An 18,917-nucleotide genomic window follows, 5' to 3' on the forward strand; every position below is an offset into this window, starting at 1 on the left:
GAGTCTGAAGTTAGCCATGTGGAGGCTGCTAAAAGACCCAGGCAGAGTGATTCCAATTAACAATGTGGAAACACAGTTTGCTTAATTTTGAACCTACTTAAACATCAAAGGTTCAAAAGTTCAGTGCAAACGTTCCTGGATTACATTATTCCAGGGAGGAAGAGAGACTGAAAGAAATTATATCTTTCCAAAGCCATCCAGTGTAGACTGCATATCATATGAAATATGAACTGGTTAAGGAAGATGTTGAAAGTGCTGGACTGGGATTTGGGGGATGTAGATTAAATTCCTTGTCTCTGCTGCAAACTTCCTGTGTGGCCTGGAGCAAACTGCGTTGCTGGCTCTGTGTTTTAGTTTGACACGTGTGTGGGGTGCAGCTAATGAGTCCTTTCTCCTGCCCTTTGTCTCCTTTCCCTGCTTAGAGATGCTCTTTAGAGAAAGGTCTGCAGATCTTCTCTTAATGAGTATATAGAGAGAGATGAATGCTCAATACAGAGTTCACCTCAACTTTGGATACTACCAAAGATGAACTAGAAAAAAGAATAATTAAAAACACTAGGTTGGCTTTCAGGAAATTCTTGGCTCTGTCACAAATTTCCTGTGTGACTTTCACCAAGTCATTTAATCTCTCTCTGATTCAGCCCCATGACCGTAAAAGTGCTTCTCAGTAATGTAATGTGTGATACATCCATTCATAGTTGTAAGACATGTGGAAATGACAAGAGAAGGACCAAAACACAGTTAGGTAGACTTTCTTTGGTGATTAAAAGCAGGAAAGCTCAATATCATATCACAGACATCTTCCAGGGAGGCTGTCTTGAAACTTCTAACATGCTCAGCGTTGAGTCCAATGAAGGAGGTGAAGGACTAGCAAACCACAGATATATTGCTCTGTATATGGTCTCCATATGTGTCAGGCTTGAATTTCAAGCATGTTCTCCCAATCATAATGCAAAACATAACCCACTCCCCCCCCTAAAAAAAAACCCCAACACACCAAAAGCCAAGCACCAAAAAACCAACCACCAACCCAAGTATGTTTGATTGTTTAAGTTTGTGTGAAAAGAGGGCAAAAAAGGAGGGGAAAGTTTACAAACTCAACAAGTTTTGTGGACCCCAGTTGGCAAGAGAGAAAGTTTACAAAGCCTTGAACCCCATCCTTTATATCATGCCTTGCCCTGATATGGAGAAGTCTGGCTGAATTCTTGACTGTTTACAACATGTGAGCTACACAGTGTTTGTGGAAATATAAAAGCTGTTGTTGAGTATCACAAAGGGAAGAAGAAAAAAGAATTAAATCGCCAAACTGTTTTCACAGGAGGTTAAAAGGTCTGATATAAATCTTCAAAGGGCTGGAGTAAACTCTGTCCTTCATCTGCCCTGTCGTGCTGAGGTACTACAGGCAACACATATGGTGTGTAACGTTCCCCAGTGCTGAGAGAACTTTACGGAGCCTGTAGGCACAAAGGAGCCGGTAAGGGTGAAACTGCATCGTTAGGCTAACACTGGGTTTTTCTGCTTTCATGAGCAGATATTAAATTAGAAAGCTTGCTATCTCAAACTAATATTATTTTTAAAAGAAAGAAATAAATAGGTGAATGCAGTTTTGAGCCCTTTGCTTCCCACGGAGCTCTCGTGAGGACACATGTTGAAGGGGTGGGGGGTTGTGGAAATGCCTGAGGGCCGTGTTGGTGTATGCGGCGCTCTCCACCTCTCAGCGATGCCAGTTAAGGATGCTTTCTGCTCCTGAGGTGAACTTCACCCAGTGAGCTACTGTTCATCATCTGCCTGGGGGACTGCAGCAGCTGCAGGGCCAGGAGTCCAAACTGCCAAATGCCCAACAGCATTTCTTGGGGGATATCTCGCTTCAGTCATTCCAATTACGACTCGGGATAATATTTCATCCCAAGTGCTACATAGCAGGGCAGAGCAGAAAAGAAGTGCATGACTTGTAACACTGAAATGAAAGCTTTGGAAGTGTTTTTAAGCTGTGCAAACGTGAAAAATACCTAGAAGTTCGTTTGTACCCCGAGTACCTCATCAGGATACCATTTTAAACAGCAGATGGAAGAGTAAATCATTCTTATTGATTGACATTAATCAAACGTTAATAAAAAATAATTAAAGCAAACACTAACCCCAGGCCAAGGCTGATGCCAGTCTTTTCTTGCCTGGATTGAATTTTATATTGGAATTATAATATAAACCTCTGAGAGGAGAGTTTACAGTGGAAACACTGACAGACTCTTAACTGGAGCATGCTACGGGTGCCTTTATAAACATACCAGGCATGGTGGTTTGGAGCCAAAAAAGTGCTTCTTAAAAAATGTATTAAAAATTAATTTATTCCTTATGCACATCTAAGTCAAAACTTCTTGGCATGAGCTTCATTAATTCCCCCAGGGCTCCTCTCTATCCATCGCAGACAAGCAAACTGCACTCTCTATAAGATAATTTGGAATGGCCCAGCCCTCCACGGGATAAAGGAATGCTGTACTGATAGATAACAGCACCTTCCCCAGTGCTCTGCATGCTATGAGAGTACAAAAGCTAACCCAGAATACAACAATGAAACTGCTAGCCTTGAGGATAGTTGGCCTTGCCTCATCTTCCAGCTTTTTTTGTGCAGCACAAGCAGCCACACAGTGCCCAGGAGCACACATGATGGACACATCATGGGGTGGAGCTTAGGTTAGGCACAGCTCATGGCCCCAGTTCTGCTGGCCCTCTGCCCGGATCCATCTGCACCTGTGGGGATCCCCTGTGATGCTGGTCCAGAGGTAGTGGAGGAGGACACCCATCATGAAGGGATGGCTTGTGCCTGCATGACTGGGCGTTCTCTGCTCCAGCCCTTGCTCCCATGGTCACTCCCTCCTGCAGCAACACAACAAAGCAAAGCAAACCCCTTCTTTTCCAAGCAGGGTCTCCCTCCATCAGCCAGGGTGCAAGTGGGATTTGGCCACAGCTGCTGCCACTTCTGCAGCTGAAGAAGAAACTGAGTGTAATTTGAAAATTGGATATGGTCTGCAAATGCAATCCGACAAGCAAACAACTAAGAATGTGGCTGATGTGTGATACCCAGCCCCACATCTGCACCCAATTTGCACAAAGCATTCCTGTCATTTTCCAGGGCTGAAACAAAACCCTGCTTCAGCAAGCCCTACAACTTTGGAGGGCTGAAATTTGCAGCAGAGTCTTGCAGCCCAGTTTCCCCTCAGATGAAGACATTTCTTGCTGCAACTCCCCAGTTCCCTTCTTCCAAATGCTGAGCATGTTCTCAGCCCCAGCTGCACATGTCTGAAGATAAGCCTGGGGCAATGTCAAGGAGAAGCTGCAACATTTCTTTAAGAGCTGAGCATTAATATATTTCCTTTTAGACACAGAAAAGAGGATTAGAGGTGATATTATGGCAAAGGCCTTCTGTGAAATGAGGAATAAATGTCATTAATGCCCCCTAATGGGCAAAGTGGTCTCCCACCTGCACGGATGTATCAGGCCCATATTAGATTGTCATACATAATTGATAGTGAAATCAGACCACTTTCTACCAAATGAGGAGAAAAAGACTCAAGCTGTAAATTCATCTACAGTGGTTTCATGTGCAAAGAGATTGATCCAAGCAAAGATGGATAAAGTGAGTCCAAACTGATTTTATTATATGAAGATTACGATCATGTTACAACTCTCAGTTGTGTATACAGCAAGTAAAGACAAAACAAAACCAAAGGGTGGAAATCCTTCCTGGCATGAGTGTGCACCCTTTATTTCTTACCAGTTCAAGACACAGGATAGTGCAAGATGAAATGTCCCTAAAAGTAGTTTTCCCCATGTGACATTTACTAAACAGTGACATCTATTGGGGACCAGCATTTCAAGAAGCAGTCTGTTCAGACTTGGCTGATCAAAGCATTTTTAATGACCCATTTTAGGACACAATTCTGAATTGAAAGACAGATGAATGAGATAACCATAGAGACCTACTCCACCTCTAGGGGTAGACCGCGTTATTAGGAGGCAGACTCAAGTAGCTGTGGGTGTAGGAGTGTTAGTGTGTGAAATTTCACTGGTGCTAAGGAAAATACTGGCAGCAGGTACTTCCCCTGGGCCTCCAGTGAATTGCATGTGGCAGAAAGACCTTCCCTATCTTATTAAAAAATACAGTATAAATATGTGTTCTCCATGGTGGGGCAGCTTCAAAAGTCAAGGATCCAGGTTAGGAACCCTGTTTCCTGCTGTTCCCCCAGCAGTACTCTTCCTTTCACCAGGGGAAATGGAATGTCCTGTCCTTTCATCCACATAAAGTGGCCTTTTCTTTCTAGGACTGTCAAAATTAAGCTCTGATAAAACCACACAACCCTTAATGTGCAGCTTTATCAGAAATGGGGAGGGAGGGGGGAAGGGAAATTGTTGTAAAATCAACTACCTAATAGTAAAATCAGAGTTCTTGCCTCATTGCTATGAGGAACCAGGCTTCATCTCCTCAGCTGTCCCCACACAGCTACCAGGGGCTGTTGTCAACCATCCCAGAGCCATCTCTTCCCCATGCTCAGCCATCCCATCCTTCAGCTTCTCCTCCCAGGGAAACTGCTCTATCCTGGACCAGCTTGAGGGTGCTCACTGAACTCATGCCAGTTTCTCCATGTTTTGTATTGAGGCATGTCCAAAACTGGGCACTATCTCCTCAGGGTTCATGAGTATGGACCAGAGAGTGATAAACTTATCCCTAGATGGAGAGGTTGTGTTCCTGTTGCCTGGTCACTGCTAGCTCCTCTATGGCTCATGGTCAGCCAGGACACCAGCACCTCCCGTAGAGCTTTCCCACACATTCCCACCTCACATCCTTGTAGAGTTATCCCCTCAGAGGTCCAGGAGTTTGCATTGATCCTACCTGAAGGGAGGTTGTAGCCAGGAGGGAGTTGGTCTTTTCACCCAGACAACCAGCACCACAACAAGAGGACACAGTATTAAGCTGTGCCAGGGAAAGTTTAGGCTCAAGGTGAGGAGAAAGTTCTTCACTGAGAGAGTCGTTAGCCACTGGATTGTGCTGCCCAGTGAGGTGGTGGAGTCACCATCCCTGGAGGTGTTCAAGAGGGGATTGGACATGGCACTTAGTGCCATGGTTTTGTCATGAGGTCTGTGGTGACAGGTTGGACTTGATGATCTTTGAGGTCTCTTCCAACCTTGGTGATTCTGTGTGATCCTGTGAATTTCACAAGATTGGCTCATCCCTCCAGCCCAAGTGGGCCCTGAGGTGGAGAGTTGTGATGTTGTTGCTGCTCCTGAAATGATTTTACTAATCTTCTACATGCCTTGGAATCTCTTCAGCACATTTCTGAAGGCAGCTCCAGGGTCAGCCGATTTTCTGAAGCGAAGCTGGCAAGCAGTGGCTGAGAAGCAAGCCAGGTCATTTCCCACAGGAGTTCAGTTGCTGTGTTTTTGATTTCTATTGTTATTTTGCAAATGGCACATTTTAAAAGTAAAACAAAACAAACAAAAACAAAACAAAACAAGCAAACAAAAAACCAAACCACCAAATTAAGCTGCGGAGCCTAATGCATAATTAGAAGAAAAATGAAACAAATGCTGAGAACCTGCCTACAGAATTTCTGTGCCATGGACTCAGTTTCAGGTTGACCTGGAGTTTTTCAAAAGAAAATACAAATATATTGCAATGATTTTATGTTGGGTTTTTTTTTCCTAATGAAAACAGTTTTCAGTAATGAGGCCTGGAATGGAATTTCTAGTCTAAACCAGAACAAAGCAGCAGCACCTCCAAATAGTCCCTGCCTAGGGCCCACTTTTAAGTGGGAAGAGAAACCCAGCCCCATAATTCTGTTGTGCTCAGCTCCAAACAATGACCTCCTGCCTCCCAGTGGGTCCCTAATGGATTGCTCTGCTCAGTTTCCAAAGCAGTTTTTGGGAGACTTTGATTTGATTCCAACACAGAACGAAAATAAGTTTCAAAACCTCAACATTTTTTGTTGAACAGAATTTTCCCAGCCAAACCTACCATACATTATTACTGTTACAAATTCCCCTAAGGGCTTCCAGAATAATCAGAAAGGAGTGATGCATCCAGAAAAAATCCCAAATCAAAACCAAAGGGTAGAAAGAAGAGATGCAGCACATCAGGTCAGTGGTTGTGTGGCCACCCTGTATTGGCACAACCACTCAGAGTAGGGGACTATTATCTTCATGTAAGTGCCCACAGGAGTAATCCAGTCTGGACTCTTCTAGGGGGGAGCAGATCTGAGTTGTGCAATCTCCCACACACTGTTCCCCACACAGGGAACTCTCCACAGCCATCTGTCTCTGCATCCCCTTTCCCTTGCCTTGGCAGCTACTTCCTTCTCCACGTTTCCCCGCTACTAACATAGCAGCCCTCCTCAAACATGCCTCTGGCAGGAGGTGCTGCTGCCAGTCCCACCCTTCTGCTCACCTGCCTGGAGAAGCAGAGGGACAGGTAAGCAGGGAAGAGCAACACTCCCAAATGGGAAGAAGGAGAGGAAGCAGATTTGAGCATGTGCAGCCCAGCCCTGCTCACCTGAGAAGAGAAGATGAAGCCAGGGTTTGCTGTGTGAGGAAAATGGGCTCATTCCCTGTACAGCTCTCCCTCCTTCACCTTCTAGGGCTGCCAGGAGAATCCTACAGACTGTGTGATCTCCAGGCAGTCAGAACTGTGCTACACCTGCTGTTAGAGGCGTTTTGTAGCCACATGTCACCCAGATCCTTTTGCCAGGTGAGGAACCCATTATGTGAGCCTGTTTGTGTATATTATGGACAGGGTGATGGTGAGAGCAGGAGCTCTAGATCCACAGATCCTCACAATCGCAGCTGTTTGACTGTCAGAGCATGGCTCCTTCACTGCCCTGCAGTGACTCAAGCAGAGCTTCTCACTCAGCTGCATGAACTGCAGTGTTGACCTTACAGCCACTGGGATGGACTCCACTCAGCATGTGATGTTTAGTCCACTTCTGTCTTAATTCTTGATCTGCAATCCAAGGAAAGCACATCTATTTCTCTGCTTTCCACAATAAACACATTAGGAGATTGTGAAGGTCTGGATGGGGACCAGAAACAGGAAGAGCAAATGTCTCTCTTTCCCTATTAAAATATGGGCGGAATTTTTATGGGAAGGGATGCAAAACCTTTATGTTCTGTAACAGAACAATTTCAGCCTGGAGGAAAGAACAAGAGGCCTCTGGTAAAAAGCTGTACCTTTTGTCAAGGGGCTCAGACACCATTATAAGACAAAATACCTGCACTTTGTTTTTTCCCCCCCCTTAGGATCACCTTTCACCAAAAAAAAAAGCTGAGCTCTCGGTTTAATGCTCAGCATCAAACAGCAGCTAGTGAGGTGGGGATTTCTCATGTCCTGATCTCTGTGAGAAAACACCACCTTAGTGAGAAAAAGAAGAAACTAAGGTGTACTAAAAGAGCAGTTTCACAGCTAGCTGATCTTTCTGCTCCTGTGTGGACAAAGGGCATTTCTGTCTCTGAAACCTTTCTCCCTCCACTTTTCCCCTCAGACCTCTCTCTGCTCCACTTGGAGACTTTCTGCACACAGGACAGCACAGGTCAGGGGCAGGTTGTGCATTTCCTCAGACTCTTGTTCTCTGAAATAAAAGTGAGAAGAACAAACCCACTGGCCAGTCCAGAGGTGTGCTGTATTTACTGCAACTATAATTAACATCCTCTTAGGCTGGCCTGGAAGCTCTTGGGTCTGCCTGCCTCATAAGGATAAAAACAGCTCTGGGAAGCGATCTCTCTAGAGTTTTCTCCACCTGTGTGGGAGGAGAATGGATCTATGTCTGCCCCTTCATCTCAACATCCACAACTATAAAAGGGGGCCAACCAGCAAAGCAGGGATGTGAGGAGGGCATGCATCTCATCTATTCCCTGTAGCAGCTGTGCCATCATCAGGGCACTAGGCTTTCTTCAGGATTTTCTCAGCAGGTTTCTGGAGACCCCATGTGTTTGGCCTGGCATGTCATAAGGCTGCTAGCAATGCAAAGACATGCTCTGCCCAGTGCTTTAATAATTTGCAAAAGAAAGGATTCATGCAAAATCTTCTGATCTGGCTCCTAGAAGCAGCCTTAGCCCAGGGTAGGTAGGAAATGCGTGTTACTCCACGTACATCTTCTGTGAAGGCAACTGCCTTGAGTATCCCTACTGGAAACTTCAGCAAACAGTTATTTGTGTCTATTTTCCCTCTGCAGGAGGAAAATGAGGGCTAATCAGTTTAGCTGGTTACTGTTCTGCTCAGTAAGACTTTAGGTTCTCCCCTTACCCTGTTTCCCCATCTATCTCTGAATTCACATTCCCTTCCAGCTTGGGCATCACAGAGCATTCCAGAGCTTGGAGGTCAAATGCAAAGGATCATCTCCCCCCTACCATTCTGTCTCAGAGGAAAGCTGATCCTTTTATTTTTCTTTAATTTGAAAAGCATTTAACTAATTGAATGATTACTTCTACTTATGTGATATTTGAAACATCCCCTTTTTAATGTTGTCCAACCCTTCAGCAGAACAGAACAGCGTGCTTCTAAGTTGCTTGTTTCTCTGCCAGATTTCCATGTTCTCACACAGAATTGCTAATTGCATTTCTGAGTGGGTTTTTTTTTCTTACAAAAATCAGCCCAAATTCCACTTCTTGGAACAACACTGAGAATAAAGAATGTAGTTTCCCATATTAAAGTTATTCTCTGACACCTTTGTACTATCGCAGAATCACCAAGGTTGGAAGAGACCTCAAAGATCATCAAGTCCAACCTGTCACCACAGACCTCATGACTAAACCATGGCACCAAGTGCCACGTCCAAACTCCTCTTGAACACCACCAGGGATGGTGACTCCATCACCTCCCAGGGCAGCCCATTCCAATGGCTAACAGCTCTCTCAGTGAAGAATTTTCTCCTCACCTCAAGCCTAAACTTCCCCTGGTGCAGTTGAGACTGTGTCCTCTTGTTGTGGTGGTGGTTGCCTGGGAGAGGAGACCAACCCCCACCTGGCTACAACCTCCCTTCAGGTAGTATCTTTCTGTCTCGTAGAATGGACTGGAATCTGACTGTCATGGTAGTATTAATATCAATGCAGCTTCTAGACCCAATTGTCTACTCTAGACCCAATTTCAGGAAAAGTCATAAGTGTCTTGGTTCTATATTAAGGATATCCAGGCAAAATTAACATTTTAGTGCTTGATTTAGCAGCCCCATTTAATAATGTTTCCAGCATATTATTTATACACACTACTTTATTGGAGTAATTAAAAATCTTATTTTCCAAATCATTTTTTCCACCCTACTGAGTAGATTCTTTAGCATATTAAAATTCACAGACATATGCACACACACAGAGACACACACACACACACACACAAATTGCTCTAAATGCAGCATTGATTAACAGTAAACTTATAAATGAAAAGTCTATAGGCTGAAGGAGCACAAATAATTATTACAATCAACATGAAGAGATCTTTTTTTATGCAGTTCATAAAATAGGAACAGAGAGAGTGTGTGTTGTATCCTGTATTGAAAGCAATTACTATTTGCCACTCCTACCACACTGCTGTTTGAAAGAGAGGTTAAAAATAGTGCCTCTCGTTTGCCAGGTTCTGAAGCTCTCCAGCTGGGGTGGCAGAGAAAGGAAGAGCTGAGGGTGTTCACAATGAAATCCTGCCAGATCCTGCTACTGGTCCTACTGGTGTATGTCTAGACTGAGTTTACTTGCTGTATTCGTGGGTATTGTGAAGCAGGATAAAGCACTGCAGTTGGATCCACTGGGCAATAGCAAGACAATAGAGAAAAGAGATAGAATTAAGTTAATTGAAAAGGAGACGGGCAGCAGCAGAGTGGTCACTGCTGGCTTGAATGTTAGGGCAGAAAGGAGTAACAGCCTTTTGAGTCTACTTCAGCAAAATCAACAAAGTACAACCCTCTGTAATCATAGAATCACTCAATCATAAAATCAGAGAATCATCAGGGTTGGAGAAGACCTCTAAGATCACCAAGTCCAGGCACCACCACCTCACTGAACTATATCCCAAAGTGCAGAGTCTGCATGTTGTTTGAACACCTCCAGGGATGGGGATCCTACCACCATCAGGTTTGACCATTCCTGCATTCATATACCAACCCCACAGACCGCATCTTGGAGGTGTTCTGACAGCAGAAGTACACAGGCAGGCAGATACCTGCAGCAATCCCAGCTCCTCACCACTGGTCTGGTGCTGACAGGACCAGAGAAACCAGCCCCTAGTATAGTATAGTATAGTATAGTATAGTATAGAATAGTACAGTATAGTGTAGTGTAGTATAGAGTAGAGTAGAATAGAATAGAATAGAATAGAATAGAATAGAATAGAATAGAATAGAATAGAATAGAATAGAATAGAATAGAATAGAATAGAATAGAATAGAATAGAATAGAATAGAATAGAATAGAATAGAATTAACCAGGTTGGAAAGGACCTTTGAGATCATTGATTCCAACGTATCACCCAACACCATCTAATCAACTAAACCATGGCACCAAGCACCCCATCAAGTCTGTTCCTAAACACCTCCAGGCATGGTGACTCCACCACCTCCCTGGGCAGCACATTCCAATGGCCAATCACTCTCTCTGTGAAGAACTTCTTCCTAACATTCAGCCTAAACCTCCCCTGGCCCAGCTTGAGACTGCCTTCCATCCAAGACCAGGCATTTTCCACCTTATTTCACCTTCCCTTTTGGGTGCCTCCATGCTATGCCCTTGTGGTATGGTCCCATACTACCTCAACTGCACATACTTTAGAGCTGTTGATGCTGCCAATGCCAAGCCACCTGTGCACAGAAATATGGGCTTATATCACAACTATCTCCTTTTCTGTGCTAGGTCTCATCTGCCTGTCCAAAGGAGCTAATAAAATCGGAGGGGCAGTTCTGGGACATTCCTCATTATGTTTTGTTTCAGCATGAAACAGCTGTATAACGATTACCAAAATGAGATTTGCTACAAATATTTCAAATATTTGAGAAAGGATTTGGTGCCATTTTCCTTATAAAAATAACCAATTCCTTCTGTGTTGACTAATGTGATGCCCATAAAGAGCTTTGGCAGCTGTACAGCATGAGGTGTTTCAGCTGCTCTTCATAAAGATGGATCATTCTAGAGATGTACAGATGTGATGCACATTAAAAATGTAGCACTACAAGCCTTCACAACATTCATAGATGTTTTAGGAGGTGAAGAGCAACATTGTGACATTCATCTGGCATTGCACTGTTTTCATTGGAGGGTGGATTTTGCTCATAAAGTCAGGAGTAAAACCTCAGGACCAGTCCTATGCTATATACCACAGCTAGGAGCTCTGTAGAACCTGAGGAAGCTAGAGAGTCCCACACAGATGTTGCCATGCAGGAAAAGTGTGTGGTTAATGAAGCCTCTGAACAGTGATATCCAGAGTTTCTCATTGCTCCTCTTCATTCCCCAATTCAAGATGTTCAAGGTGACCTCCGTGCCCCAGGTATTCAAACCAAGCTGAAACCAGATTCCTCTGTGCCCTCCATGCCTCTGCTCAGCAGCAGTGTTTGATCTTTGTGAGGTGGGACCACTGAGACCTGGGAAGAAGTGGAACACATTTGGCTGCTGCAGAAGCAGTGCCATGCTAAAACCTGGAGCACATTTGCTGTGCCAGCTGCAGGGCAAGAGTCACTCTGCTGCCTTGCTGCTGGAGTTTGTAAGAGAATGAAGTCTGACAGTGCATCAGACCTGACTGCTTGATGTGCAGGAAAATGGACATGCACACAGTGAGCCCCACACATATCACATGTCTCCATGTGAAAATTAATCCTCTGGGACTCTCCACTCTGCTGTCCCTATGCCACAGAGCTGGGTTTGTTGGAGCTGGAAAACTTGCCTGTTCGTGTGCTGAACATCTAAGGCAACCAGAACTTCAGCAGGTGGCAGAGAACACACTTTGCAGTGCACACTGCCACTTTCTGTCTAGGATTTCAGAGAAAAAAATCCAGGGGAAAAAAACACAGGAGCCCTAAGCCACTTTCACATAGTTAGAGGGACCACAACTGTTCACCTGGCAGTCCCTGTGAGATTCAGGCCTCACACAGTCCTGTGTGCACTGCTGATACAGTAAGTGTTGCACCAGGATAAAAATAGAGTCCTTACTAGAGAAAAATTGCATAAACTTGACAAAGAAAGGCATGGCCTACCAGAAACCCAGAAATAATTGATTCAGGTTCTTCAATAATTAAAAACTTTCATCTGAGCATCAAGGAGAAGGAGACATACCATTGGGAGTATCTTTCACTACAGCTTAAAGTACAGAAAATAAGATTCATTTTGAAGGGAAATATGTGGAGTCCCAGGGAATGTGTCTACCAGGGAAGTTACAGGACTGTAAGAGGAAAGGATCCCAGCAGGTGGATCTTGCACTGCTTTGGCTGTGATTTTATGAAACAGAATCCTGAACAGTCAAATTCTCCAGATAATTGCAATTCAAAAATCATCTTGCCTGGAAACAGCTAAGAGTCCTCAGAATTTCAGTGCCTATGTGAATTGACACATAGCTGTGGATGTCCATGGTTTAGAGCTCTTTGGTGTACTGTGGTATGGGCAGAAAGGGAAAGGCTGCATTGTAAAAATGAAACAGCTTGCGTAGTGAAGACAACCTGGCTTTGGTTTATTGAATAATAATAGTTGGCAATCATAGAATCAGAGAAATTCTTTGAGTTGGAAGGGACCTTTAAAGGTCATCTAGTCCAACCTCCCTGCAGTGAGCAAGGACATCTTTAACTAGATCAGGTTGCTCAGAGCCCCAAACAGCCAGACCTTGAATGTCTCCAGGGAAAGGGCTTCTACCACCTCTCTGGGCAACAAAAAGGAATGGAGGTTGGTGTACACACAGCCTTGTGATGTCATTTACACACTGTCTTTTCTCAAGCTGGGAGAGTAATGGATATGAATGCAGCAAAGTTGTGACTGCAAAATGCTTTATGCTTTCAGCTCTCATGGGTGCACAAGCCCGAACTTGAGGTTGCTGATCCTCTTTAAAATGCACATGGAACTGTGCAGCACTGAGCCTGAAAGCACTACTACTGAAACTTGCTTCAGGCATCACTTTAGAAATATGAAAGTCATGTTAACTTTATTGTGTATGGAATATCCTGATGCTGGATCAATTAAACTCTGCCCCAAACCATTGCAGGTCTGGCTTATGTGTGATTTTAGGTGTTAACTGAATACCAGAGAAGAGCTTTCATTCTGAAATTCCCAATAAACTCTCACATTGAAGAGAAACTTCGGCAGGTATGCAAAGGGAAGCAAACAGATCTAGATACCCTGCTTTTTAATGGCATGAACACAAACTTTACATGCTGAGCGCTGCCTTCATTCCCATCGACCTACTGGAGCAGGTAATTAAAAGAACATTCTCTAAGCTGTGCAAATATAGAGTCACAGAATCATAGAATCAACCAGGTTGGAAAAGACCTCAGAGATCATCAAGTCCAACCTATTACCAATACCTAACACCTCATGACAACAAAACCATGGCTTCAAGTGCCACATCTAATCCTTTTTTGAACACCTCCAGGGACGGGGACTCCACCACCTCCCTGGGCAGCACATTCCAGTGGCCAATCATGGAAACAACTCCATGATTTTCCAGTGGCCAATCATGGAAACAACTCCATGATTTTCCAGTGGCCAATCATGGAAACAACTCCATGATTTTAAGATGCAAACATGTGGACAACAGCAATTTACAGGTATCAGTACTTTGCTAGTAAACTCATGATAGTTTTTCACACATGCCCACCAGCTGCTCTTTTTAATTTAGACTTACACCAAATAGGGGAAGTTTTTTACTTTCCAAGCTCTGATTTTTAGTGTAGACATTTTCCACTTAGGACCTATAAATACCTTGTCTGTGTTGCATCCATAGGAAGTGGAAAGAAATGTGTATTTCAATGAAAATGGGGAAGCTCACAAAGCTGATACATGTGGGGCTTAGCAAGCTATTATACTTACTCTATAAATACTCACTGCTACACAGGCCTCCAGTTATGCTGACTGACACCAGCACAGCAAGAGTGCCAGGTCAAATGCAACTAGACTGGAAGTAATGTTGGAGTAAAATTCAAATCTGTAACAGGACAAGAAGCTGACAGCAAAAGCCCATTTTCTGCCTCTCCACTGAGGTCACGAGTGGTACAACAGAACGCACTTACTGCATCACATCCATCACTGCAGCTAAAAGGGAAAACAAATCCAAAAGGTATTTCTTATTTAACATCCACCAACAGCTCAGGTCTCAGCCTTCACCCAAACACTAATGCTCACACGAAGCTGTTAGTCTATTACAAGAATGGTTTTTCATTTCTGGTGCTTTTTTTGGTCCGTTTTGAATCCCAGGAGCAAAATCCCTTATCATATTTTGTGTGAACACCCTGCTAAATTGTGCTAAAAACGCAGAGAAGAGGAAAATAAAATCCTCACTCTTTTAACATCTCAGTGTCAGCTATAAGCAGTTAGTACATTTCCAAGTCAGTGGTTCTACTTTGGAATCCTTATCACTGAGACAACTAACATGTACCTTGAGAAGGACTTTACTGAAACTCTCTGGAATATAAACCAAGTGGTATTTGGAATGGAATGGAATGGAATGGAATGGAATGGAATGGAATGGAATGGAATGGAATGGAATGGAATGGAATGGAATTAACCAGGTTGGAAAAGACCTCAGAGATCATCAAGTCCAACGTATCACCCAACACCATCTAATCAACTAAACCATGGCACCAAGCACCCCATCCAGTCTCTTCCTAAACACCTCCAGTGATGATGACTCCACCACCTCCCTGGGCAGCCCATTCCAATGGCCAATCTCTCTTTCTATGAAGAACCCTAATACCTAACACCTTTTAGATACATAATGAAAAGCAAAAAGACCCAAAGAGCCTTTTTTTGGTGACAAGAATCTTCCAAATTTATTCAGATTCTATGGGTGCATGCATTGTGGCAATACATACATCATTTCAATGTTTCTTCCAAGCTTCACAGAAGATAGTTTCAGCTAGACATACTTGTGAAGACTAAGGTGTATCATTAAACTGTGATGAAACTGCTAACTCGTGGTACAGCCATACTAACATAGCTCCATCAAGGCATTTGAACTATCTTGATATAAAAGTGGCTCAACAACTTGATGAATCACTCTCAGTGCTTTTATCTCTATCATGCTGACTTGCTCTAATTGGTCCCTCTCTTGAGTATTCAGAGTTTTCATCTTGCTGTGTTTCTTTTTCTGCTTGACACTGCTTTCTATTGACCACCTGCAAGTGATTCGTTGCAGGATGACCTTAGGTTTTGTTCAGATTGAACTATTGCTTTGTTTGCTGTAGAGAATATTAAATTAAATCAACCTCTGAGACAAATGGCATAAGACTTAATCTGAAAGGTTAATGAATCTCAGAAATCCTCCCAAGTGAAAGCAAAAAAGCAATACCTAACCAATATAGAACTCACACAGCAAACACTGCACTTCTCATCTAAACCTTTTGATCTCAGTGAGGTTACACTGGGAATAAATTTGACCCATGTGAGTCAAACTCATCCTACTTTTCAGGAGAGCTACAATATCCAGCAAGGAAAGACTCACCTCTCACCCTCCAGTAGCTCAATGGGAAACTTCAGGTCAGCATGTGACCACATGGCTTGTTTCAGGGGGAAGAAAGACTAGAAACAAAACCAGATCCATGGCTGTTACTTAAAATATATTGATTCAGGCATCAGTCATTAAGGATATCTCTTAGGTTGAGTCCTGTACCCCTGTGCAAGGACAGGTTTACATGATATTCTTCAAAGTTTCTTCATTAGTACTTTTGGTCAGTGTAGTTTTAAGGGATCCAGTGTTAAGAGGATTTCCAGAGCTGTCTGGCAACCCAGCAACACTCCAACCCTGCAGCTAGAGTATTGCTTTTCATGGTCTTTATGCCTCTCAGTATCAAGTGGCTATATGGGGAGAAGGAATCAGCAGCCAGTGGAGGTCAGCTTCTTATGGAGAGGTTATGAATGTTATTTAGTCCCTAAAAGATAAAGCAGAGAAGCACTTTCTGAATATTGAATGGCAAGAGAATCCACATGGGAGTAGGATCAGTAATACAGAGCTGAGGATAAAGAACACAAAATTAGGTTAGTGTGGAGTTAGCCCATTAAGTTGTAACTTCAACTATTTAAATGGACTAGTCTCTGCCTTCCCCAATCCTTCTTCCATCCCTTATTATCAGCTCAGAAATAACATACATTATTTGGTAGCCTGTGTTTTACTAGCCTGAATAGGAAAGGGGAAAAAAATTGAGTAGAATTATGAGCAAATGTTTCTTATCATGTTATTTGCTTTATGCCTCTTGTAAAGCATATTATAATGGAGGAGGGAATATTACACCACCAGAGGCAGAAATTCAGTGCATGGTTCACTGCAGATTACAGAGGCTGGAATAAAAAAAGGAGAATTAGTAAACATTTTCCTGTTCTTTTTCTTTTTCTTTTCCCCCTCTACATTATTGCTATTGCAGCAATGACTGGTGGGAAATTTTCCCACTTAGCCTTCCATATGTGTAAACATTTTGAATCCTTTCTAAGAGTCACAGTTAACTTACAGAACACAACATTTTTACTAGCTGTGCACAAGTCAAATATATCTTCTTTGACTTATTTCTAATAGCACCTCTTTAATTATCAGTGAGGAATATACAACTTAGGCACAGACAACAACAACAAAGCAATCAGAAACACCTTCCCTCTGCAAACTTAAAGGAAAACAGCACTGCTTCCTCCTCACCACCACTTAGTTGGACTTGGGGTTGGACTAGATATTCTTTTGAGGTCCCTTCCAGCCCCAGCGTGGACCAGAATATCAAAACACTTTCAGATGTGCAGGATGAGCAAGATAAGGAACTTCCCAGCTTTTATTTTAGCCTTCTGCAGCTACGAGGCACCAGAGGCTGTAAAGGAGAAGTGAATTAGTTCAACCTATAAAAACCTGCACGTACAGACAGAGGAAAGAAATATTCTATCAGGAAGTAAGAACAGCCACAGCTCTATCTTGTGCAGCCAAATCAAGTGTAACCAAACAGCAATATTACTATTTTTTTCTTATTTTCCCTGAGGAAGTGGTGCATCTGTTATTTCTATCTTTGTGAATCCATTCATGTAGCCTACCTGAGTATTTTGGCATCTTGCAGATACTCACAGAGAGTAATACAAGTAGTAATCACAAATAGTAACAATAGCTTTTAAAAGACAAAAATAACACTAACAATAACAATATCATCATTATGATTATTTATTCCTCCATGTGATTCATCTTACCCTGGATTCCTCATACCAAACCCCACGCACTGCACCCAACCACAATCCCCTCGTGCCTGCCTCTTTACTCTGGAACTCACTGCCAACAATCCCACCTCATAGTTTCATAGTTTCATAGTTTCATTCAGGGTTGGAAGGGACCACAAGGATCATCTAGTTCCAACCCCCCTGCCATTGACAGGGACACCCCACACTAGATCAGGCTGGACAGAGCCTCATCCAGCCTGCTCTTAAACACCCCCAGGGACGGGGCCTTGACCACCTCCCTGGACAACACATTCCAGGGTTTCACCACTCTCATGGTGAAGAACCTCCTCCTCACACCTAGCCTGAATCTCCCCACCTCCAGCTTCATTCCATTCCCCCTAGTCCTATCACTACCTGAGATCCTGAGAAGTCCTTCCCCAGCCTTCCTGTAGCCCCCTTCAGATACTGGAAGGCCACAATTAGGTCACCTCGGAGCCTTCTCTTCTGCAGACCGAACAGCCCCAACTCCTTCAGTCTGTCCTCACAGGAGAGGTGCTCCAGCCCTCTGCTCATCCTTGTGGCCCTTCTCTGGACACGTTCCAGCACCTCCACATCCCTCATGTAATAGGGGCTCCAGAACTGGACACAGTACTCCAGGTGGGGTCTCACCAGGGCTGAGTAGAGGGGGAGGATCACCTCCCTCGACCTGCTGGCCACACTTCTCCTGATGCAGCCCAGGATCTGATTGGCTTTGCGGGCTGCAAGTGCACATTGAGAGCTCCTGTTGAGCTTTTTGTCCACCAGCACCCCCAAGTCTCTCTCCTCAGGGCTGCTTTCCAGCCAGTCACTGCCCAGCCTGTATTTGTGCCTGGGATTGCCTCGACCCAGATGCAGGACCCTGCACTTGCTCCTATTGAACTTCATGAGGTTGGCTTGTGCCCACCTCTCCAGCCTGTCCAAACCAGCTACTTCTTACTACAGAACTTACTGAATCAGTGTATGTTAGAGTGTAACAGGTAGGAAAATGATCTCTGATTTATATTGTCTGGCTGTGTGCTTCCACAGTGCAAAAGAAACAAATCCCATTTTTGCTGCCTTCTGATTTCTAATATTGCTTGCAGGCTTCCATTTTATTACAAGTTTCACATGATTTGCTACATTTCTGAGAAAGAGTATAAACAGTAGTAAAACCCAGTATGACTGAGAAAAACAATGGTTAAATGGTCTAATAAGAGAAACAGATCAGTGTTGTCCATATTTCAGGTAGTTTCTCTTAAAGGAAATCCAGCTGCTTGAGTTTACAGGCAAACTGCTGAGATTTTGGTAGTGTAATCCAAGCCAGAAATGATCTATGCTGGTTAAGATCCTCATTGCCAATGAAAACAGGATTATGCTTTGGGTCCTCAATCCAAATTAAAAATACCAGACTAACTGCCAGTTTGTTTGGATCAGGAGAACATTCCCTTTCAGCACTTTATTTCTTACCTCATCTCAGGAAAGACATTTTAGTTTCAGTTTTGCACGAGGCAGCTTCTTGGCTGCCGTTCACCACAGCTTTCTGTTTCCTTGGAAGGGCT

The sequence above is a fragment of the Melanerpes formicivorus genome, unplaced genomic scaffold, assembly GCF_026170545.1.
Source record: "Melanerpes formicivorus ecotype bairdi unplaced genomic scaffold, bMelFor1.0.p_v2 SCAF_131, whole genome shotgun sequence".
In the NCBI taxonomy this organism is placed as follows: domain Eukaryota; kingdom Metazoa; phylum Chordata; class Aves; order Piciformes; family Picidae; genus Melanerpes; species Melanerpes formicivorus.